Here is a 25648-nt window from a genome sequence, read left to right as displayed (position 1 = left end):
CGCGAATAATCGGTCATAACTCCTGAACCATTCATCGGATTTGTACCAAATTTGATGCTAGGATTCGCCTTTAGACTCCCTTTCTGTGTGCTAAATTTCAAGGCGATCGGAGTACGCGTTTGCTTGTTATAGCAATTTTTGCAAGTGTGCGAAAAGACGAAGAAGAAAAAAACGAAAAAAAAAAACCAAACTTTGGCAGCTCGTATCTCGGAAATGGCTTGAGCGATTTCCTTCAAATTTGGAATGTAGACTCCCCTGGCTGGCGGGCAACTGTGTAGCAAATTTGGTTCCAATCAGATAAGTGATCACCGAGATACAAAGGTGTGAAAATGACGTTTTCGTTCTTTCTGTCAATATACTCACGGGTGTGGCGTGCCGGCTTCTTGGGCCACACGACATACTACCGTGTGTCTTGATATTCCCCACATAGGGAATATATAATCGGATCATCGATAAAACACGATCATGGGAGATTTAAAGTAGTCCTAACCCATACCCTAACTCTAATCCTACTAACCCGGTTTCCTAACTCCTAACCTAATCCTAATCTAGCTCCTAACCTAACCTAATCCGACATGATCGTGCTTTATTGTTGATCCTATATCAAGACACACGGTAGTGTGTCGTGCGGCCCAAGAAGCCGGCGTGCCACCCGTGAGTATATTAACAGGAAGAAAGAAAACGCGATTTTCACACCTATGTAGCTCTGTGATCCCTTATCCGATTGGAACCAAATTTGTTAGAGAGGTGCCAGCCAGCAAGGGGAGTCTACACACCAAATTTGAAGAAAATCTCTCCAGCCATTTCCGAGATACGAGCAAACAAAATTTCGTTTTAATTTCTTCGTTTTTTTCTTCTTCTACTTCTTCATTTCGCACACTTCGCAAAATCCGCCATAAAACACGAATGCATGCTCGGATCGGGCTGACATTTAGCACACTTGAAGGGCTCATTAAGGCGGATCTCTGTACCAACTTTGGTAGGAATCCGATGAACATTCACGGAGTTATGACCGATTATTTGCGTAAAATAAGGTCGAAGGTCTGTCACGCCTACAGGGTAAACTCCTTTGAGGAATCAGTTGAAAATTGCTATGTAGATGGAGCAACCATCGTAGGAGTGCCTTATTGTGGTTAGAAAGGAATCGGGATAAAGACCAAGGAGATATGACACAAAACCCTACCTGTGTCAAAATTACGCGATCGATTTTTATGAATAAAAATCAAGACACACGGTAGTGTGTCGTGTGGCCCAAGAAGCCGGCGCGCCACACCCGTGAGTATATTGACAGGAAGAACGAAAACGTCATTTTCACACCTTTGTATCTCGGTGATCACTTATCTGATTGGAACCAAATTTGCTACACAGTTGCCCACCAGCCAAGGGAGTGTACATTCCAAATTTGAAGGAAATCGCTCCAGCCATTTCCGAGATACGAGCTGCCAAAGTTTCGTTTTTTTCTTCGTTTTTTCTTCTTCGTTTTTTCGCACACTTGCAAAAATTGCTATAACAGGCAAACGCGTACTCCGATCGCCTTGAAATTAGGCACACAGAAGGGGAGTCCAACGGCGAATCCTAGCATCAAATTTGGTACAAATCCGATGAATGGTTCAGGAGTTATTACCGATTATTCGCGTAAAACAAGATCGATTTGTTGTCACGCCTACAGGGTAAACCGCTTCATGGAATGAGTTGAAAATTGCTATGTAGATGGAGTAACCATCGTAGGAGTGCCTTTTGGTGGTTTGAAAGGAATCGAGATAAAGACCACGGAGATATGACACAAAACCCAACCTGTGTCACAATTACGCGATCGATTTTTATGAATAAAAAAGTATTAGTTTTCACGCCTACTAGGCAAACCGCTTAGAGCAATGAGCTGAAAATCGGTGCATAGCTGGAATAATCTTCATAGAAAGTCCTTGCAGTAGTACAGAAGAATCGGATTACAAACCACTGAGTTATGATTCGAAAGCCAACTCCGTGTAGCAAATGCGAGATCGAGATACTCTAATAGAATTTTTTTTTTTTTTTTTTTTTTTTTTTTTTTTTACCCGGGCTTGATGGACTGCCCTTGCCAACCACCCCCAGCACATAAATGGCCTGTGCTGGACAAACCGGGACTTTCTTAGTCCACGGCAAACTGAGACTCTGCCCGAATCAGCTCCACAATTGGGGGAGTCTTAACATAGTGACCGATGGATGAGCGGGCTCCGCGGATGCATTGTATGGAGGACCGCATGAGAGAAAAAGATAGACAGCACCTTAACCACCCCATGACAACAGAGTAATCATCGCCCCACTTGTTTGAAAGTTGATGAGCCAAGCGTTGATAAAAAACAGAAGCCTCATGAGCCAGACCACCAGAGGCAGACATTACCAGGGGGGTAAAAGAGGCATGCTCCTCCTCACGAATTCTCTGAGCATACGCACGTTTCTTAATGTTCTCGTGCCTCCGATAACAGGAGGCCAGTGATGAGGACGCATTAGAAGCAGCCAGAGGGTTGAACACCCGCACATCCACAAAACATCTTTCACTTCTTCCACCCCAAAAACCATTCATGGCGATGGGGTGGAAGAAGTGAAAGATACTCTAATAGAACAGTCACCCTAATAGAGCATTCGGCTAATTTATTTACTCCATTATAGAATTTTATTACATCACAAGTTATTCTGTAGGGAGTTCAGCTGCAAACAGTTAATCTTATAGACAGTTCAGCAAGAAGACAATCACCATGTGGAGAGTTAAGCAAATATATCACTATAGAGATTCAGAACATTACAAGTCACACTGAAGAAAGTTCAGCTATAAACAAGTCATGCACTGTGTAGTGAATTCAGCTACAATTAAGTCACTCTCTAGAGAATTCAGCTACACAGAATTCAGCTACACATAAGTCACTGTGGAGAGAGTTCAGCTGCAACAAATCAACCTTTAGAGCGATCAGCAATGAACAAATCAACACAAATCTACCTGTAGAGAGATAAGCTAGAAACAAATTACCCTGTAGAGAGTTCAGCTACAAAAAATCACCCTGTAGAGACATCGGCTAGAAACTAGACACAATGTAAGGAGTTCAGCTACAAGCAAATTACCCTGTAGAGAGTTCAGCTACAAACAAACCAACCTGTAGAGCGATCAACTAGAAACAAATTACCCTGAAGAGAGGTCAGCTAAAAAAAATCACCCTGTAGAGATATCAGCTAGAAACAAATCACCCTGAAGAGAGGTCAGCTACAAAAAATCACCTTGTAGAGAAATCAACTACAAACAAAACACTTTGCTGAGAGTTCAGCTACAAACAAATCAACCTTTAGAGCGATCAGCAACAAACAAATCAACCTGTATTCAAACTTGGATCACTTGGAATTTCTGGCAAGCTTTGGTCTTGGTTTGAATCATACCTACTTAGTCGTTATCAGTGTGTGAAGATTAACAACTCTTTGTCTCACCTTCTCCCAGTTCTATCCGGAATCCCACAGGGAAGTATACTTGGCCCACTTCTATTTCTCATATATGTTAATGATATTCCGGACATCATTAAATTTTGTCTATTGTTTCTATTTGCAGACGACACCAAATGCATCAAAACTATCTCCTCACCACTAAATTCACTTAAACTTCAAGAAGACTTAAATAATTTAAACTTTTGGAGTACCCACTGGAATCTTCTATTCGGTCTATCAAAAATCTTTCTGCTATCTTTTAAAAAGAAATCTCCAACATCTTACAATATCGGCACCTCCCAGATTTCTTGTGTTGATACATACAAAGATCTAGGAATTATGTTATCAAGCGACCTGTGATGGGATGCTCACTATAACCACATTATCTCCAAATCCTATCAGGTACTTGGACTTCTAAGAAGATCTTTCTCCCTACAAAATTATGTCCAAGCCAAATCTCGACTATATACCTCTCTTGTTAGATCCCAGTTTTTCTACTGCTCGGTCATCTGGAAACCCCACCTAATTAAGCACATTCAGCAACTCGAACGTGTTCAGAGGCGTGCAACTAAATACATTCTAAATGATTACTCTACTGACTACAAGTCTCGTCTTATTAATCTCCATATGCTACCCCTGATGTACATTCTTGATGTAAATGATGTGATGTTCTTTCTTAAAAATCTCCACAACCCCCACAATGGATTTGACATCAATAATTTCATTAAATTTGCAACTGGTCACACACGTCTAGCTTCTGGAAACAAGCTACTCCAAACAAGATCACCTGACAATTCCACTAGTAACTTTTATTTTAACCGGCTTCCTCGCATCTGGAATGCCCTTCCCGTTATCAACTACCAGGACAACCCACTCAAGATAAAGGCCAAACTATTAGATTATCTGTGGAATCATTTCGCTGCCAATTTCACCTCCAACAATACCTGCTCTTTTTCATTTCTATGTCCATGCTCAAAGTGTTCAAAGATCCCTCACCAACCTAACTTCAACTCCCTTTAACTGTTAATTCCCCCCCCCCCCTTTTAAGTAATCTTAGACTAGTAAGTAAACTTTGTAGCTAATCACTCTACAATTTAGCTTCCGGCCACTGACACAGGATGTCAGTGGACCATCAGTGTGCTGCCATATGTCCCAATCCTATCATACCAACATCTGCAACTTGTATGTATGTAGGCATATGTACACTGTAAAGTTAGTTATTATTATTATTATTATTATTATTATTATAGAGATAAGCTAGAAACAAATCACCCTGTAGAAAGTTCAGCTAAAACAAATCAATCTGCAGAGAGATCAGCTATGTACAAATCACCTTATAGATAGTTCAGCTACAAACAAATTACCTTGTAGAGAGATCGGCTACAAACAAATCACCCTGCAGAGTGAACAGCTACACACATATCAACTTGTATAGAGATCAGCTACAAACAAATCACCCTGTAGAGAGATCAGCTACAAACTAGACACAAAGTAAGGAGTTCAGCTACAAACAAATCACCCTGTAGAGAGATCAGCTATAAACTAGACACAAAGTAAGGAGTTCAGCTACAAGCAAGTTACACTGTAGAGAGTTCATCTACAAGCAAATCAACCTGTAGAGCAATCAGCTAGAAACAAATCACCCTGTAGAGAGATCAGCTAGAAGCTACACACAATGTAAGGAGTTCAGCTACAAGTAAATCACCCTGTAGAGAGTTCAGCTAAAACAAATCAACCCGCAGAGAGATCAGCTACAAATAAATCACTTTATAGACAGTTCAGCTACAAACAAATTACCTTGTAGAGAGATCGGCTGCAAATCAATCAACCTGCAGAGGGATCAGCTACACACAAATCAACTTGTAGAGAGATCAGCTACAAACAAATCACCCTGTAGAGAGATCAGCTAGAAACTAGATACAATGCAAGGAGTTCAGCTACAAGCAAAATCACCCTTTAGTGAGTTCAGCTACAAACAAATCAACCTGCAGTGAGATCACCCACAAAAACGCACTTGTACAGGGTTCAGTTACAAACAAAATACCCTGTAGAGAGATCAGGTAGAAGAATTCACCTTGTAGAGAGTTCAGCAACAAAGAAACCACCATGTAGAGAGTTCAGCTGCAAACAAATCACCCAGTAGAAAGATCAGCTAGAAGAAGTTACCTTGTAGAGAGTTCAGTTACAAAGAAACCATCATATAGAGAGTTCAGCTATATACAAAGAAATTACCCCGTAGAGAGTTCAGCTAGAAGAAGTCACCTTGTAAAGAGTTCAGCTACAAATAAACCACCTGTACAGAATTCAACTACTAACAAATCACCCTGTATAGAGATCAGCTAGAAGAAGTCACCTTGTAGATAGTTCAGCTACAACAATTCACCCTGTAGAAAGATCAGCTAGAAGAAGTCACCTTGTAGAGTGTTCAGTTACAAAGAAACCATCATGTAGAGAGTTCAGCTGCAAACAAATCACTCTGTAGAGAGTTCAGCTACAAAGAAACCGCCATGTAGAGAGTTCAGCCTCATACAAACCACCTTGTAGAGAATTCAACTATAACAAATCACCCTGTAGAGAAGAAGTTACCTTGTAGAGAGTTCAGCTACAAAGAAACCATCATGTAGGGAGTTCAGCTACAAAGAAACCACCATGTAGAGAGTTTAGCTGCAAACAAATCATCTGTGGAGAGTTCAGCTAGAAACAAATCACCCCGTAGAGAGATCAGCTGGACGAAGTCACCTTGTAGAGAGTTCAGCTACAAAGAAACCATCATGTAGACAGTTCAGCTGCAAACAAATCACCCTGCAGAGAGTTCAGCTACAAAAAATCACCCTGTAGAGAGTTCAGCTAGACGAAGTCACCTTATAGAGAGTTCAGCTACAAAGAAACCATCATGTAGAGAGTTCGACTACAAAGACACCACCATGTAGAGAGTTTAGCTGCAAACAAATTACCTGTAGAGAGTTCAGCTAGAAACAAAATACCCTGTAGAGAGACCAGCTAGAAGAGGTTACCTTGTAGAGAGTTCAGCTACAAAGAAACCATCCTGTATATAGTTCAGCTACATTTCAAGTCACCCAGTAGAGAGATCAGCTGCAAAAAAATATCCTGTGGGGCATAATGGGCATGTAATAAATATATGTATATAATTTGTATAATTACTAATAAAATCAAACATAATTGAAGCACTAAAATTCTTCTTTAAGTTCTTTTCTTCTTCCTGTAGTGAAGAAAAAAACACATGGGTTAAAAAAGCCCCAAAGCCAGCCATAGGCCGGCTTTGCAGTATACAAATACAAAAAGAAGTGATATCTAATCAAAAACAGCCAAGCTGTAAAAAAAGGTGCGGCCCCCAAAAAGGCCATGGTGAAAAAAGATGTGAAATCCAAGGTGGCGGCCAAGAAATGGCTGTGATGGTAGGTTAATGGTTACATTTTAATAACGACAATTCAGGTGAAATTTGTGCCGCTTGGTCTTGGCACCAAATTCACCTGAATTGTTGTTATTAAAATGTAACCATTAACCTACCATCACAGCCATTTCTTGGCCGCCACCTTGGATTTCACATCTTTTTTCACCATGGCCTTTTTTGGGGGCCGCACCTTATTTTACAGCTTGGCTGTTTTTGATTAGATACTATTAGTAGGCATTCCAGTATCCGAGATTTTTTAATAAAAAAATTCTCCGTATATTCCCCAATAGGACCCTGGCACAAAATGACAACTCGTGTTTAACTTGGGATTGTTCCGTCGTGCGAGCTCCAATGAGGATGAAAATCGCTGTGGAGTTTGTCCACACGCTGATCATCATGAAAATCTTAGTTTTATCGTGCGCGTTACATATAAGTAAGTTCTGTGTTGTTTTGTAATCTTTTCAAACCTTGTAATGTATGTAGAATACTTTAAAATTTTTAAAAACGTACTGTCGGGTGGAAGGTAGTCACTGGTGCTTACTTTAAAGTGTGTAGTTACTTCACTCGGGTTAGCAATTTTCAGCTCCAGAGCAATTTTCTGATGGCTGTGTCATCAGCTCAAAAGTATAAACCACTTCAAAGTCGGCATAACAATGCCATAATTGAAACCACAACTCCACCGTAGGTATTGTTGCATCATTGTGGCACCTCCACTTTAGTTGTTTACCTTTATAAGTTGCTAACTTGATGTTTTTACCAACTTGAGATAGCCACTTGCCTATGGGTATACACCACTGTATTGAGAAGTGTGCAGTAGGTGAAATATATTTGCTCACCACAAAGCATACAAAGATCGTTGAGATCCAACAAGACCTGAAGTTACTCTCATTACATGTACAAATTTGCAGCTAGGAGCAACTGCAGTTTCAAGATAGTCCAAATTGCTAGATGGCTTCCTGATTAAATTGTGCCATTTTCCTTGTAAAATGTATGGGGAGCCCTGGAGAAAAAATGTACCTTTTTTCAGTTTTTAAGCACTGTGCATGCCAAAGTAGCTAATTCCAACCCAACAAACTATATATTTCTGAGATCGAAAATCAATACTCTATCTATTGAGCATATAAAAAGCCCATTTTTCCAAAATTTAAAAATCGGTCTGGAATGCCTACTATTAGTTTTCGTGTCTATCAGGCAAACCGCTTAGAGCAATGAGCTGAAAATCAGTATGTAGCTGGAATAATCATCATAGAAAGTCCTTGCAGTAGGACAGAAGAATCGGATTACAAACCACTGAGTTATGATCCGAAAGGCAACTACGTGTAGCAAATGCGAGATCGAGATACTCTAATAGAACAGTCACCCTAATAAAGCATTCAGCTGCATTTATAATTACTCAATTATATTACATTGCAAGTTATTCTGTAGGGAATTCAGCTACAAACAAGTCACCCTGTAGTCAGATCAGCCAGAAGAAGGTACCTAATAGAGAATTCAGCTACAAAGAAACCATCATGTAGAGAGTTCAACTCAAACAAATTGCCCTGTAGAGAGATCAGCTAGAAGAAGTTACCTTGTAGAGAGTTCAGTTACAAAGAAACAATCATACAAAGAGTTCAGCTGCAAACAAATCACCCAGTAGAAAGTTCCGCTATGAACAGATCACACTGTAGAGAGTTCAGTTAGAAACAAGTCATCTTGTAGAGAGATCAGCTGGAAGAAGTCACCTTGTAGAGAGTTCAGTTACAAAGAAACCACCATGTAGAGAGTTCAGCTACAAACAAATCACCCTGTAGAGAGTTCAGTTACAAAGAAACCACCATGTAGAGAGTTCAGCTACAAACAAATCACCATGTAGAGAGTTCAGTTACAAAGAAACCACCATGTAGAGTTCAGCTGCAAAAAAATCAATCACTCTGTAGAGAGTTCAGCTAGAAGAAGTCACCTTGTAGAGAGTTCAGCTGCAAATAAATCACCCTGTAGAGAATTCAGCTACAAACAAATCACCCTGTAGAAAGATCAGCTAGAAGAAGTTATCTTGTAGAGAGTTCAGCTACAAAGAAACCACCATGTAGAGAGTTCAGCTGCAAACAAATCACCTGTAGAGAGTTCAGCTAGAAACAAGTCACCCTGTAGATGGATCAGCTAGAAACAAGTCACCCTGTAGAGAGTTCAGCTAGAAGAAGTCACATTGTAGAGAGTTCAGCTACAAAGAAACTACCATGTAGAGAGTTCAGCTGCAAACAAACACCCTGTAGAGAACTCAGCTACAAACAAATTGCCCTGTAGATAGATCAGCTAGAAGAAGTTACCTTGTAGGGAGATCAGCTACAAACAAATCACCCTGTAGAGAGTTCAGCTACAAAGAAATCATCATGTAGAGAGTTCAGCTGCAAACAAATCATCCTGTAGAGAGTTCAGCTATGAAAAAATCACCCTGTAGAGAGTTCAGTCACCTTTTAGAGAGTTCAGCTACAAAGCAACCACCATGTAGAGAGTTCAGCTGCAAAAAAATCACCCTGTAGAGAATTCAGCTACAAACAAATCACCCTGTAGAAAGATCAGCTAGAAGAAGTTACCTTGTAGAGAGTTCAGCTACAAAGAAACCACCATGTAGAGAGTTCAGCTGCAAACAAATCACCTGTAGAGAGTTCAGCTAGAAACAAGTCACCCTGTAGAGAGATCAGCTAAAAACAAGTCACCCTGTAGAGAGTTCAGCTGGAAGAAGTCACATTGTAGAGAGTTTAGCTACAAAGAAACCACCATGTAGAGAGTTAATTCAGCTGCAAACAAATCACCCTGTAGAGAACTCAGCTACACACAAATTGCCCTGTAGAAAGATCAGCTAGAAGAAGTTACCTTGTAGGGAGTTCAGCTACGAACAGATCAACCTGTAGAGAGTTCAACTACAAAAAAATCGCCCTGTAGAGAGTTCAGCTAGAAACAAGTCACCCTGTAAAGAGATCAGCTAGAAACAAGTCACCTTGTAGAGAGTTCAGCTAGAAGAAGTCACATTGTAGAGAGTTCAGCTACAAAGAAACTACCATGTAGAGAGTTCAGCTACAAAGAAACCACCATGTAGAGAGTTCAGCTGCAAACAAATCACCCAGTAGAAAGTTCAGCTATGAACAGATCACCCTGTTGAGAGTTCAGTTAGATACAAGTCATCCTGTAGAGAGATCACCTAGAAGTATCACCTTGTAGAGAGTTCAGCTACAAACAAATCACCCTGTAGAGAGATCAGCTAGAAGAAGTCACCTTGTAGAGAGTTCAGCTATAAAGAAACCACCATGTAGAGAATTCAGCTGCAAACAAACACCCTGTAGAGAACTCAATTACAAACAAATCGCCCTGTAGAAAGATCAGCTAGAAGAAGTTACCTTGTAGGGATTTCAGCTACAACAAATCACCCTGTAGAGAGTTCAGCTACAAAGAAATCATCATGTAGAGAGTTCAGCTGCAAACAAATCATCCTGTAGAGAGTTCAGCTATGAAAAGATCACACTGTAGAGAGTTCAGCTAGAAGAAGTCACCTTTTAGAGAGTTCAGCTACAAAGCAACCACCATGTAGAGAGTTTAGCTGCAAACACATCACCCTGTAGAGAATTCAGCTACAAACACATCGCCCTGTAGAGAGACCAGCTAGAAACAAGTCACCCTGTAGACAGATCAGATAGAAGAAGTTACCTTGTAGAGAGTTCAGCTGCAAACAAATCACCCTGTAGAGAATTCAACTACAAACAGATAACCCTGCAGAGAGTTCAGCTAGGGTCAATTCACCCTGTAGAGAGAATCCTGTAAAGTGTTCATCTACGTACAAGCAGATCACCCTGTATAGAGTTCAGCTACATTTCAAGTCACCCAGTAGAGAGATCAGCTGCAAATTATCCTGTGGGGATTAATTGACATGTAATAAATATATGCTCTCTTTTTATATTATGAACTCTTGATATATGCATTATGTAGTAGTTGTAACATGGGCACTTGTGATTTGCCTGAAATATACACACTCGCACTCGGGCGCATTATTACAACTAATATATTCCACTTGGGTGAATCACCTGCAAGTGTACATGGAAACTGCTGGAACGCTTTGCGAGTGTATTTATATGGGACCATGTGACTTCGATTGTGGATAATATCGTAAGAGCAACGACAAGGCACTGCTGAGAGGCCGAACGTAAGTGTATCGTCATGAGCATGCAGATCGCTTCGATTGTGGGTACGCAATTAAACACAGGAAGCCCAAATATGAGCTGAACAGCTCATAATGAAGCTTAAGTGCACTATAAAGTACTTGCTATACTAGCCATGAATAAACTAAAGCAGTGAATATGTTTACAGCGCTATAATGGCCTAGCCAATTAAGCATTTTTTTTTTCCCGGGGTAACCAGCACCCCTTGCCACCACCCCTAGCACTAGATGTTGAAGTGCTAGACAAAAATTGGACTGAGATTAAAGGGAGCAATTTAAATAATTAGGGGGAAGGCACCTGACCCTCTGATAGTAAAAGGTCAAGTGCCCTATGGCTGATGGGACAACCACTGTGGGAGCGCGCCCCCCTAAGGCACGCAATCGCTGAGCGGAGCAACGAGAAGCTGATGCGACAACGTAGCCAAGACATCGCGCTGCTGTAGGGAACTTCTCTCTTCAGGGACAGTAAGTAGGCTAGACGTTTGTAAAAGATGCTGGTACATCCACTGATTCCACCAAACGTTGAAAAGACTAATGTGGTAAATGAACCCATCTCAACCTCCCTAATCCTCTGCTCATATTTCCTACGTTTCTCCTTCTCAAATCTCTGATACAATGAAGCCACTGGTGTAGCACGTTATGACGAAGCAGTTGGATTAAACACCTTAACATCAAAGAAAGCCCGTTGGTGGTGACCACCCCAGAACCCAACAGCTGAAACATCCAATCGTGCTCCATTCTCACGATTTGCAGTAGCGTATGTGAGTGTTTCACCAGAGAGAGACTGTAAAGGGGGCTCAACACACACATCAGTACAGACTTCTGACAGGATGGCAGCAGTAAAATCCCTAAGTTCGTTGTGCCGAAGGGTGGGGTAGCCACCTGTAGGGCAGTTCATGGAGTGGTCCACAGAGAATCCTTGACCACAAACACACTGGGTTGGCAATCCAGATGGGAGCCACCCATAGCGTAAGCAGAGAGCATCATGGAAGGCACCCTTATGCAGAGCAAAACCATGCTCCTCTACAGGCAAAGCGGAAAGCCAAGAGGAGGCCCCTTTCTCGCTAGACAGTGCCACAATCCTCTGCAGACCAACTGGTAATGATTGACACAAAGTGGCAGCGACCTCATCATGCGCTCGATGCTTCATTCGCACAACTTCACACTTAGCCGAGCATTGGACCTCCAAGGTGTCAATGCTAAATGTTAGCTCCTGCTGAACAATCAAAGCAACAAGCGCAGAGGTAATCTTCACAGAAGAATCAAACTCAGCATCAGAATGAGATTTGGGATCACAGATACCAAGACCACCCAGTCTAACAGGTAAGGAAAAAAGAGCCCTCTCCACATCACTAATTGATCTCCCAGTCAGTGCGGGCAAAAGTTGAAGAGAGATGATGTCTTCCAGTGGTTTGAGAAGGGAGGAGATTGCTGGGATGGTACGCACAAAATAGGTCCACTTGCTACACAAGCCATGCGTAAATGCAGCATACGCAGCATGAGGGTGAGTTTTTGCAATATTAACCAGCCGGCGAACACAACGGGACCATGACTCGACTTTCTCAGTAATGTATGCCTCAGTAAAGGCGCGGGAACCAAGAGCAGCTCCAAGATGACGTTTGCCCTCTACAGTGATGCTCACTCCCGTGCCAGCAAACTGTTGTTTGGCTTCATCTAAACGTTCTGGTTTAACAATCACCAGCCAATTAAGCGCCACGCCCAGTCACTACGCGTGTGTGACAGTAACCATTAGGGAAAGCACATTAGCATACCGTAAATTATCCCGTAATCTATATCACGTGATTAGTTTGGTCTTCCTGGCCACGAGGTAATGATGAAATGCCTCACGGAATACAGTACGGATGTTCATACGACTGGTTAGTCTTTTATTTAGTCTATAGATTAGAATGGTAGTGAAGGAACACTTTCAATGTCACATCGGGTAGTAAAAGTTAGGTTAGGGTTAGGGTAAGAGTTAGGCAATCTTTATAATCTGTTAGGTTAGGGTTAGGGTAAGAGTTAGGCAATCATTTATAATCTGCTAGGTTAGGGTTAGGGTAAGAGTTAGGCAATCATTTATAATCTGCTAGGTTAGGGTTAGGGTAAGAGTTAGACAATCATTTATAATCTGCTAGGTTAGGGTTAGGTTAAGAGTTAGGCAATCATTTATAATCTGCTAGGTAGGGTTAGGGTAAGAGTGTTAGACTTTTATAGCTAGAATTAGTAAATATTATACAAGTAGTCACAGTAGCGAAGCGGTAGTGCATGAGGCTTGAAATCAAGTGGTCAAAGGTTCGATTCCCGCTGAAGTTCACTTTTTTTTTTGCTCGAAACTTTTTAGTTTTTTTCTAAGTTCAGTACAGTCTAAAAACGTTTTCAAAACGTTGTTTATAGATACCCACCATCGATTTCAGCTAGGAGGGGTATAAAAACGATGCACTGAAATTCACACTTGATGTAGCCTTGGAGCTGCAAGTCCGGAGTGACTGCACCCGGACGATGACGTATCACACAACGTGGGCTTGTGTGACGTCATCAGGTCATGTGAGATCACGTGAGCTTTAATTTCACGGAGTGCTAATGTGCTCTCCCTAACGCCGAGTGTGTGTGACATCGCGCCAGGTGTCAAAACGGCGATGTAAATTCAACTACACTAAAGTACTTACTTTACTAGCCATGAATAAACTAAAGTAGTGAATACTATTAACACTAATGGCCATATCAATTAAGCGCTACACCCAGTGTCTGTGGGACATCCCCACGTGACTATTGAATGTAACATGTTTAATATAAACTAACCTGTGACCTTCTTCGTTCAGTAAAACAATGAACTATCTTCTTCCCCAAGTCCATGATCTATGCCTTGGCTCACTTTACAAAAACTAAAACCCACTATCGATCCTGTGAAGTGTCGCTATATTAAAGGAGAGGAGATCACACAGTTTCATCAAAGAAATCAAATGATTTCTGAGAATGCTTGGAATGCATTAATGAGAATAGGAGGTAGTATATACAAGTTATATCACTCCTAGGAGGGATATAACTTGTATATACTACCTCCTATTCTCGTTACTGCATTCCTGAGCACTATTATACCACTTATACACCTTCTCTTCCCTTTGAAGTGAGGTGTGAAAGTGGTATATATATATATGTACCACTTTCACACCTCAGATCAAAGGCTCAGACTGTTGTATATAAATGATATACCACAGCAAACTGTGGTATATAACTGATATACCACACTTTGTGGTGTCCCACAGCATTCCATGTGCAGGTCTCAACAGTCAACAAACTCTCAACATTTACATTCCATAAAGTCCAGTAAACAACATTATGCAACTTGTTCAACCCAGGAGGTGATACTTATAAGAGGCCTGTTTCTATGGCAATTATAGTTGTATTAGACTTTGAAATATTTTGATTGATTATTAAGCAATAATTGTACATTTAAACTTTGTATATAATCACATAGATATAATCATATAGAGAGTCTCTCACTGTCTCTATAATGTCCTTATGGGTCAAACAGCTGATCAACTGATATGTCTTTTAAAAGCTCATCAATGTCATCTGTACTGTCTTGATATGAACCAGAAAAAGATATTAGACAGCTTGAAAAGTTGCAACTGTTAAAGATAAATGTTAGAGCAGGGGGTGGCAAGTGTTGCTTTGTAACAAACTGATCTTGGCTAATCAATGAACTTCTATGACTTACAGCTGTGGTAGAAGAACCATATGCCACCAATTCTGTGCCACTACCATTTTCACTAAATGACTGGTCATCTGTAAATCATCGCTGTGGCAGTCAAATTGAAACCTCTTGCCTGGTTGATCCTTGGGGTGATCCAAGGCAGCGAGTGCGTATCGGGGTGTATCACGCGCTTGGACTTCCTGGGCTTGCTGCTTAGCAGCCTTTGTACATTCTCCAACAGTGTTCACAGCACTAGTTGTAGCACTTGCCTTTCGCTTCAACATCAGGCGGTATGACTCACGATTCATGTCGCACAAATCGTCTTTAGCATTGTCTTTAGCCAGCAGAGAAACGCTTGGTGGTGAAAAGTCGCGGCAGTTAACACAGGGACACCAGCCAGGCACTTGTAAACAATAATGGCTTGCTAGTTCATCTTCAGGTAACAATCCAACGTTGTCTTTAACAATCAATGTTTTACTTACGACTGTATTACTACCGGGAGCAGTAGACATGACAATGAAAGTAGTACATAACAGTTATAACCCGGATACTCGGGATATGACAAAAAGCTCGTGCATATATTTTTGTCATATCCCGAGTATATAACCGTGTTATAACTATAAAATAATTTGTACATTTACTGATAAAATCAGAATGAGTTAAAGTATTTATAAAATCTTCTTCATCTTTTTCTTTTTCCTGTGATAAAGAAAAATATATAGGTTAAAAAGCCCCAAAGCTGGCCATAGGCCGGCTTTGCAGTATACAAATACAAAAAGAGGTGAAATCTAATCAAAAACAGCCAAGCTGTAAAAAAAGGAGTGCGGTCCTTGAAAAGGCTATGGTGAAAAAAGATGTGAAATCAAAGGTGGCGTCCAAGAAATGGCTGTGATGGTAGGTTAATGGTAAAAATTTTAATAATGACAATTCAGGTGAATTTTGTGCCAATTGACCCAGCTTGGCTGTTTTTGATTAGATAATCTATGGCTTGCCATTTTCTAATCCTTTTAGTGTGGACATGCAGTACTAGTTTCAGTAGTAGGTGTTCTAGAAGCAGTTCCGTTGGGAGCTATAACATATACCATTATTCTATTGTAATCCAATACTATAGTGTTGCTGTGGTGAAACTTTATGTTTACTAAAGGAGATTGGTCATGCATCATAGTCCCGGGCATGTCTATGCTTGTATTACTGTATGTTAGAAGTGGTGCTGCTAATCACGTATTTGAATAATTGTTATGTGGTTGGCATATTTGATGACACAATGTGTGTTAATATTGCTCATTGTTTCAAATTGTCACAGGGATGCACTGGTATAGAGTAGATGACTCAGGAGACACTGGAGCTGAAGGCAAAGACCTGCTTCAAGGCAGGCATCTGATGACACAGCTGAAAGACGAGCTAAGGAACAAGACGGGAATCACCAAATATTCGAGCTTAACCTTGCAGTGTAAGGGGGTGGGGCTAGACTGATGATAGTCATGTGAGACAGAGATAGTGTTTAGTGGTTTTCTACAATGTTGGTTTTCTACAATAAACATAATTGAAGCCTTACTACAGAGCCCAGTGGGAGTGGTAGCACGGACCATAAAGGTGGGTGTGGTGATATGTTGTTGCCATCTTGGTGTGTGTTGTGAGGGCATGTACTTCTCCAGCCTCAGAATGGCTGTGTTGCCAAGGGGATAAGGGAATCATTTATTGACTATAACAAAGTGTCCACCCACATGATCAAAGCTGCTGCAGGACAGGTGAGCACCAACCACATTCACACAACTATAATTGTTGCCATGGTTACACAAAGGAGCATCATCACACAAACTACAATTGTGATGTTACCGTCTTAAAGAGTTCTACTTCATCATGAAGAAAACTAATGACGCCATGGCAACCGGTGGCATGTACATGTGAGCAGATGCTACAGTGTGTAACCAGTCATGTCCATTTATCTGTCTGTCATCACAGGACTAATCTTGACTACTGACATTCAAGAAACACACTTCACAAGTCTTAGTTATATACATATACTATCTATGAGAACATTCACCAGATAAGATCCTCAAGTGGGATAGTAAGAGTATTTGTATTAATACACCATCATCAATACCTCTATAGGCATCATTAGAAAGTACTAGTTCCAGGCCAAAAAGATTGCTGTTGTGTATTTTTGCTTATTTGCAAAAAGTGTATCGTCTGACTGTGGGGTATGTTCTTGTAATGCAACTGTGTCAGGGGCGGAGAGGGGGGGGGGGGGGCTTTGGGGGCTGAAGCCCCCCCCTTTATATTTAGGCTTTACTTGATCAATATGCTGAACATTATAATGAAATTTTGTCTTAGCATAATTATATGATCACTAATAATACAAATACTCATAAAACCACCTTATAAACATCTTTCCAAGGTATTATCAGCGGAGTTATGCTAAAGTTTATGCAACAAGGACCCGGATCAGCATTGGAGGTGTACAAGATCGAGATACTCTAATAAAGCAGTCAGCTAACTACTCTAATAGAACATTCACTGAAAACATGTAGTTGATTTTGTTATGAAATTTTTCCAAATCTGCCTGCACATATACATACAATGAAGTGCATTGGTCTGTTTAAAGGGCTTCATTCATTTACTTGTGTAGTTAATATGTACGGCAATACTTAATTCAGGTACACAATCTCCATTGAAAATGCTCTCAGATTCAATCTCGTATTGTTCAAATTTCAAAATTTTCCACTTTCAACATTATAATTCTAACATGCACCTATTCAGTGTTGTGCAATTGTGAGAGGGGTGCATCATGTACTTGGTTGTCTGTACCTACCCAAACTTTTCCATTAACAAAATGCTTCAGAGAGCCATACCTATAATCTAAAGGCAGTATATAAAATATCTACAGGCAGAAAATATTATGATTTTATGTGGAAATGTCCCGAAATTGCAATATTTAACATCTATTTTTCAAAATTTTCTTGGGGGGGCATGTCCCAGACCCTCCTAGTTCCAGCATGCAGAGCATGCTGGGAAGTGTGCTTTGCACACCTCTACCCAAGAGATTAGTACCTTGAGTTAGCCCCCCCCCCTTTATAAATCCTAGATCCGCCCCTGTATGTGGCGGTCATTTGACAAATGTCATTTGACAATGTTCATTAAGTGTGATAACATACAACATGTATGTGGCTTTTACATATGCATATCTAGTATGACATAGCTGTACCTGTTCTCATGACACCTAGTTGTCACTGCTAATGTGTGCATGCCATTGCTGTAGAGCAGGGTTTTACAGGTGGGGGAGGAGGGGGTTCACAAAATTTAATTTCAAAGATTCGCAGTTCTCCATGCAAATTTCCCCATTCAAAATTTGCAGTTTACTCAAAGTGGCATTCCCATTTATGTGATGTGAACAATTAATTAAACTACCACACTGTCACTTTATAATGAATCCAAAGAACAAATTGTTAGAGAAAGGGCCTATATATACTACCATATCAGATTGGTTTGTTAATCAGCTTGATAATAATGATTAATGGTGCACCTTCCTTGCTATCTAAGCCAAAATGTTCTATTTACTATCACTTGTTTCCAACAGAGAATTGAAGTTCCCAGCTATGAAATTGTTACAGACTGGTGGATTAATGAACTTAAGGTGACTGATATGTTTATAAGGATGATGACTGATAGTGAACCTTTATGTATCTTGTACAGGATGGATTATTTAATCCCAATGATGACATGCACAAGTAAACCATGTGTTTGTGTTGCATGTTTTGTTATACTTACAAGGATGACATTTCTTACAATATAATATGTATTGTACACTGACTCAAATTTAAATATTGTGTTAAATAATGATCTGAGGTGTTTCTTGAATGTCAGTAGACTCAGTATAGGTTTGTCCTGTGATGGACGGAAAGACAGACAGATAAATGGACATGACTGGTTACATACTGTAGCATGTACTCACTTGTACATGCCACCGATTGCCATGGCGTCATTAGTTTCTTCACTGATGAAGTAGAACTCTTTAAGGTTATGGTAGCATCACAATTCATCTCATTATGAAATACCATAGTCAACACCTGTGACAAGATCACACAACCTCACAAGATAATACACAAGTAACTGGTTCCCACATATCACCTTTATTTTGTACCATGCGATTTGTCACAGCAGTGGCAACAGTATCGATATGCTTCACAAAACGGTTTGCTAGACAATGGCTTTGTTAGCTTATAGTATAGTTGAAAACACCCACAAAAAATTCTTTTACCATAGCCTTCCCAAATAGCACTACTAACAAACCAACTGCTGCCACAATAAACATATCATAGGAGTGGTCATTAATACAGTACATGAGTTTCATGTCCCAACGACGGACCAAGTTAAACACCAATTGGGACCTATATACTTGACACAGTCACTATATTGAGGTAGTCTTATAAATGAGGTCATGAAGTACATCTCGGTTGTGTTTGGGACCTATATACTTGACAAGGTCACTATATTGAAGTGGTCTTACAACTCTTGGCCTAGTGACATGACCGTTTTTGTCATAGACTAAGTGGGTTCGCTCATTTTATTACAGCCACACAACACCCAAAACACTACAGCAAAATCCCTCTATACAAGAGAATGATTATACTTTATAGTTTACGCCAGCACAAAGGAAGAGAAGTTCTACTGTATCACACAGAAATGATAAGATCACGCACCTCTCTTTGCTGTCTAATTCAAGTCATCATCTGTTGTACCTGACTAGCTCTCTCTTCCTAACAACCAATCAGAATAGCTCAAAGTTTAAAGACATCAATGCTAATTACCATTTTCTTTTGAGCTTCTTCCAGTTATTGTAGCAGATTGATCTTGTCTTCTAGTTCCTGTGATGATGTCATATAAGCTCATGTGATGTCACATGACAGCAGAGTACACACCTTCTTATCTGTGTCCCCTTGTGTGATGACCACTTTTAGTGCTGTACGTTGTTTGTGCACCTCTCCCTCCTCACGTACAGTGTGGCCTTGTGGTAAACAAAGTGTGACTTACATAACATAACCACCCATTTAAAAAGTCCACAAATTTTGACCCAAACTCAATGTCCGTTTGCCATACACTACACCATAGTGAGGCCAGCCAAGTTAACAGATTATACTCACTGGCTTCTTCATTCACTAACTTGCTACTTCTAGTTGTTCCTTCAGTGACACATTTCCCTGTACAACAACAACAACAAAGACAACTTCACACCGCTACAAGTCTCAAGAAATGTTCCACCAACTAGTAACAGCTTTACTACTCTCCCCCTAATGACTATTTACACATTAGGGGTACTGGTAGCAGGATGCTCTGGGAGCAACAATGTTTTTGAGATTAGCAAGTTGTCCTGCAACATTGTAGAAAATCACTAAACACTATCTCTGTCTCACATGACTATAATCAGTCTAGCCCCACCCCCTTACACTGCAAGGTTAAGCTCGGCTATTTGGTGATACTCGTCTCATTCCTTAGCTCGTCTTTCAGCTGTGTCATCAGATGCCTGCCTTGAAGCAGGTCTTTGCCTTCAGCTCCAGTGTCTCCTTAGTCATCTGCTCTATACCAGTGCATCTCTGTGACAATTTGAAACAATGAGCAATATTAACACACATTGTGTCATCAAATATGCCAACCACATAACAATTATTCAAATACGTGATTAGCAGCACCACTTCTGACATACAGTAATACAAGCATAGACATGCCCGGGACTATGATGCATGACCAATCTCCTTTAGTAAACATAAAGTTTCACCACAGCAACACTATAGTATTGGATTACAATAGAATAATGGTATATGTTATAGCTCCCAACGGAACTGCTTCTAGAACACCTACTACTGCATGTGCACACTAAAAGGATTAGAAAATGGCAAGCCATAGATTATATAGGATCAACAATAAAGCACGATCATGTCGGATTAGGTTAGGTTAGGAGCTAGATTAGGATTAGGTTAGGAGTTAGGAAACCGGGTTAGTAGGATTAGAGTTAGGGTATGTGTTAGGACTACTTTAAATCTCCCATGATCGTGTTTTATCGATGATCCGATTATATATTCCCTAGGTGGGGAATATATAATCTATGTCTGAACAATGTGACTTCCGTAAAACAAACAAAAACGGTAAATTCACAAAATGTAAAAATTTTCTAACTCAGAAGTGGACCCACAAAAAAAATGAGTGCTTCCCTGCCAATTCACCTGAGTAAATGATGCAAACTTAGCTGTGCTTTTGGTGGGGTCACCTGAACTGGACACTGAATGACTGACATATCAAATGAAGATAGCTACTCATGCAGTCTCAGGAAATCCAACTAACCAACAATTGCAGTTTACACTATCATACCATATAGATATATTCAGTGTTCACTGTTTCATGTTCTTATAGCCTTCATTTCCTCCACTCCCAGCAAGTTCAGCCCATGGCGAATCTGTTTCAGTCATCTCGTGTGTTGTGAGTTGGCAAAGGAAATCTTCACCTACTGTAGTAAGACTAGCTGCCTGTATAATTCGCTCCTTGACTTCGCTACATCACTTCAGAAGAAGAACCTCGAGGAACCCAGCTGGGTTGATTCGAGAGTTTTGTCCCCGAGATTCACCAACCCCCTGAGTAATGTGACTTTACGTGAAATAAACAAAAACGGTAGGTTCACCAAACGAGAAAAAATTGGCGTTAACCGGTGGGTGGAAAATCAATACCAGGCGTGGTGAAAGGAACATTAACAGTACACCAGGCCATCAGGAGACCGAGGAGAGTTTTATTCTTTGTTGCTGCTAAAGAACGCCAACCTGAAGACGGAGGTACGTACGAGTGACCTTTCAGCGTCATCTTGATCATTAACGCAGTCTTTTAGCTTGTGGTTGCGTTGTAATATTGTTGTTTGTACTTTAGTTTTGGTGTTTCCGTGCATGCCTAGCTGAGACTGCTTGTTGCTGGGGATCAAGTCACCACTGTGCCTGGGTATTCACGTTTTAGTTTACTTGTTTCTGACTCCCTGTATTCACAGGCTTTAAACCTTCTCACAGGTAGTGGGATAACAATTATTCATGTGCTTGTTGTTGTTGTACATGTAAATAATTGTTAAAATATGACGGTGTCATCATTATCAAGTCAAATTAACCATTTTACGGTGGTCTAAATTAAAATTTCCTCAATTTTAACATAGATCTTTTACACCCCAGGATGGGAATCTTAACATACTTGCTATCAGACCATCCGCACTGTTTATTAATATGTGTGTTGACCAAATGGGTGTTGTATACTGTGGATAGGGCAAAAAGGCGATTGCGGAGGCAAACAGCAGTGACAAAACTGTGACTGAAACTTTGGCTAGCTGTAAGTCTTGAAATGCTTATTGTATGAATGTCAAATCATATCAAAAAGTTTAGAACTTTTACCGTACATTATTATTGAAAAGCCTACGCCCCCAAAAATAGATAACATGCATAAAATGGTGCAAAATGACCGTGATTCTAGACTATTTTCGAAACGCTGGCAACATTGCGAAGGGATAACCAACTAATACGAATGGATTATTACTCACATACCTTTTAGGAATGCTCCACATGAATTTCACGTTTGTAGCACCAGTAGATATTCTGCTTTTTCACGCTTTCCGCCATTGATTCATCAATTTTTCCAATGCGCAATGTATTGTGGGATTCATCTGTTACCAAGGCTATGGGAATTCACCTTAAACTAATAAAGTTTATGACCTAATATGGTTGGATATACCGTATATATTGATTAACCATCAATATTTCGTAGGAATTGGACCAAGCCTATTTCCTGGGGTCTGCTTTTTCAGTGTGTTTACAAGATTTATAGCTGAGTCACCCTTGAAACCATCGCGGGAGTTAAGTTGTTGATGAAGATGTTGTTCTTGATTGTTGTAGCCCATTTCATTATGATTTATGTTTCCTAGAGTTCAGTTTAGTATGTTTTTGAGCCTTATTATGTGTGCTAAAATGCGGGATCCTGCTAAAATACGTAAAATTATCTTATTTTTATTAGTTTCGTAAATGCAATGGTTATTTTTGATATGTCAGTCCGTAAATATAACTTGGGTCAAGCAATTGAACCAACAAAGTCATTAGTAAGTTTATCCTTGTCAATGACAATGTGTGTTTTGAATCCTACCCTTGAATGGTGCGGCAAACTTTGGCTAGCTTCATCCACCTGAAATAACATCTTAGTTTACAATTTGTTTTGTGTACTTACCAAACCTTTTTTATAACCGTTAAACCTGTATAATAGTATAGCGACGCAATGCAAAAAATCATGCACTTTTCATAAAAGCATGAAACTTTCCACATAAGTAATACTCCTCATGACATGAATTTTTTGATATAGCAAATTTGATCTTTGGACATTTTTATGGCAATTTTTGCCCAGAAGTTTGATCATTTTTGTTTTTATCTCCCTGAGGCATTAATTAACTCACTGTAACATGGTACCAATATATAGATCTTTTTGAACGAAACAACTTAGTTTTTATTTGAAGTAAATAGGTGATATTTATTCCAAAGTTATGATTATTTGTATTAACCATGAATTTTGAGATAATTAACATAATTTACCTCCCCCTGGGTAATTTACACCCCAGGGCAGGACTATTTCAGAGATGATAAAAACAATCATAACTTCAAAATGGAATTCCCCGTTAACTTCAAATAAAAACCAAACTGTTTTGTTCAACAAGACCTTTACTTTGGTACCATGTTTTAACATCCCAATTACTGCCACAAGGAGATAAAGAAGAAATGATCAAATTTCTGGGCAAAAATGGTCACTAAAGGTCAAATCTGTAATGGCACTATATCAAAAAATACATGTCATGAGTAATACTATTTGTGTGGAAAGTTTCATGCTTTTATGAAAGAGTGCATGCTTGGTTAATTTTGGGGGCTACGCTGCTATACTATAATCCAGGAAGCTGGTATGGATTTAAACCTAATACATAGACATGGAGTGTTGTAACTTTCGAAGCGTCCACCCTATGGCTATGCAATTCATGTCACTCTACTTGTGATGTAACAAGGGTTAAAATGATACCTAGGGTTTTACCGTGCAGAAATCATAAATGATTATAACGTACAGATATAATTACTTAAGTTGTTACAAAAAATTTCCAGGGAAGGAGAATTAACTATATAGGGGGGAAGGGGGTTCCAAAGTTTAATCACAGAGGGGGAAAGGAAAATTTATACGAGTCAATGTTTGTCGTCTGTTGCCTGTAGTATTACCCAATACTAAAATTAATGGTGAGGCCAAAACTAGCTAGCTGTGAAAGTAACTTTTCAGTAAGGAAACACACAAAACCTTTACACACCTTTATAAAATGGTCGATAACTTGACGGTGGTTGCTCCTACCGTATCCTCGGAAATTTTCACGGCATGTATATTTCACGGTTTTGGCCATAGTCAGAATTTTCATGTTTTAAATTTCTTAGCCCAGAATTTTTGCATTTTAAATTTCACGGATTGCTGTTGCTCAATTCAAAAATTTTGTTCTCAACCACATGCACAGCTACAAAGAGTCTGCATTGATATTTACTTCAATCATCGTACAGATGGCTAAAGCACGTCTGAACCAAGTAGCACAGTTGCGGCAGTCTCTGAACGAGGCATACCGGTAGTCTAGCAGTAGGCCAGCTTTGTTCGTGAGCCACGCCCACTTTAAAATTGGGAAAGTATGATATGATTTGTAAGCATATGTGGAGTTCACATGTGCCTACAGCATTATCACACACCAGGAACCACCACACTGATTTATTAGTTTATTAGTAAGGTGAGTTAAAGTTTGTAGGACTTGTATAAATTTTGACATGATAAATCTTCACGGTAGCTTTACTGACCGTGAAAACCTTAAAAACGTACATACCTCGAAAATTTCTGGGTATACAGTATCACCTTGCAACAACTTCCATTTAATTCGCTGTTAAATTTTCTATCAGGCCATAATATGACTCACATGAGTAAACTCAACACAGAGACATGACTTGCCGCTGTTCATTGCTTCATAACAAGTAAGCCACTGTAGTTATAGTGTTCATTTAACCTTCTTCAAGTAGCCCAGTGAATAAACTTGTAATCGATGTGTAGTTATAGGCTGTTAAGTTATCCCACCTAGTGTTGTCATGCATGCCGATATTGTGTAAACATGCATTCCCCAAAAGTTCTTTGCAGATGTAAGGTTTAATTGAAATAAAGCAAACTCAACTGAACAAAGAAGTAATATGTTAAAGTTGAATTACTAATGCATTAAATCACAGATGTCTTGTAGAAAGGTGTTGATGAGAACGCGCAAGAAGGTATTGAAAACAGCAGATTCCAATCCCGAGATGTAAATGATCTATGATTATACATTAAATAAATGAAATGTTTGTTTTATATCCTTTTGCAACCTCAGCTTGGGAAAAACAGGCTGATCAAAACATTTCTTGCTAATCCTTGTCACGTAAGTCACCATTTATTGCTTGCTAATCCTTGTTGCATAAGTTGCCTTTTATCAAACACATTTCAACAAGCACTTATCAAGACACACAATAGTGTGTCATGCAGCCAAGTACAGCTAGTGCAGGCGTGTGACAGACAAGTGTGTATTTTACAGGAACCAAGAAAACGCCATTTTCACGCATCCGTAGCTCGTTAATGGCAGGACGGACACTGCAAAAAAAATGTGGATTACACACCAAATGGCATATTTTAGCACACGTGTAAAATAGGTCAAATTTGTAACATAATTATGTGTTGCCAGAAATGTGTAGAATAGGTCAAATTTGTGACTATGCACATCATGATCACATATGATGGAAATGGTATTTCAACACATTTCCTCCAGTAGCACATACATGTTTGCAACTTCACTACATATGTGCACAGT

At 39.8% G+C, this 25648-nt stretch overlaps 2 protein-coding genes and 2 long non-coding RNA genes across 9 annotated transcripts in view; 3 read left to right on the top strand and 1 right to left on the bottom strand.

Annotated features, from left to right (window-relative positions):
• LOC136250834 (uncharacterized) overlaps positions 1-25648 on the top strand; it is a 443931-nt gene that overhangs the window by 277703 nt on the left and 140580 nt on the right. The gene's annotated exons all lie outside the window — the stretch shown is intronic.
• Positions 15778-18603, top strand: LOC136250830 (uncharacterized). Of its 2 annotated transcripts, XR_010698741.1 has the most exons (7): positions 15780-16338; positions 16401-16493; positions 16547-16649; positions 16708-16813; positions 16858-16946; positions 18323-18379; positions 18439-18603. It is a non-coding gene; the product is annotated as an uncharacterized lncRNA (long non-coding RNA). The 2 variants fall into 2 exon arrangements; XR_010698740.1 differs by having other exon boundaries at positions 15778-16338; positions 16708-16946.
• On the bottom strand, positions 18486-21342 carry LOC136250831 (uncharacterized). Of its 2 annotated transcripts, none has more exons than XR_010698742.1 (6): positions 21109-21342; positions 19665-20336; positions 19554-19610; positions 19446-19502; positions 18698-18812; positions 18486-18630 (listed from the first exon to the last, which is right to left on the bottom strand). It is a non-coding gene; the product is annotated as an uncharacterized lncRNA (long non-coding RNA). The 2 variants fall into 2 exon arrangements; XR_010698743.1 differs by lacking the exon at positions 21109-21342 and adding an exon at positions 20964-21102.
• The window catches only part of LOC136250851 (sushi repeat-containing protein SRPX2-like), a 30635-nt gene continuing 26405 nt past the window's right edge, over positions 21419-25648 (top strand). Inside the window, exon 1 of one of the 2 annotated variants that reach the window (XM_066043199.1) lies at positions 21419-21563. The gene's annotated coding sequence lies outside the window, so the exon portion shown is untranslated. Of the gene's footprint in view, positions 21564-21999; positions 22099-25648 lie in introns of those variants that run through there. The other variant, XM_066043200.1, reaches the window with a different exon arrangement.

The sequence above is a fragment of the Dysidea avara genome, chromosome 3 (genome assembly GCF_963678975.1).
Source record: "Dysidea avara chromosome 3, odDysAvar1.4, whole genome shotgun sequence".
NCBI classification, from domain to species: Eukaryota; Metazoa; Porifera; class Demospongiae; order Dictyoceratida; family Dysideidae; genus Dysidea; species Dysidea avara.
This window is presented reverse-complemented; position numbering and strand designations above follow the sequence as displayed.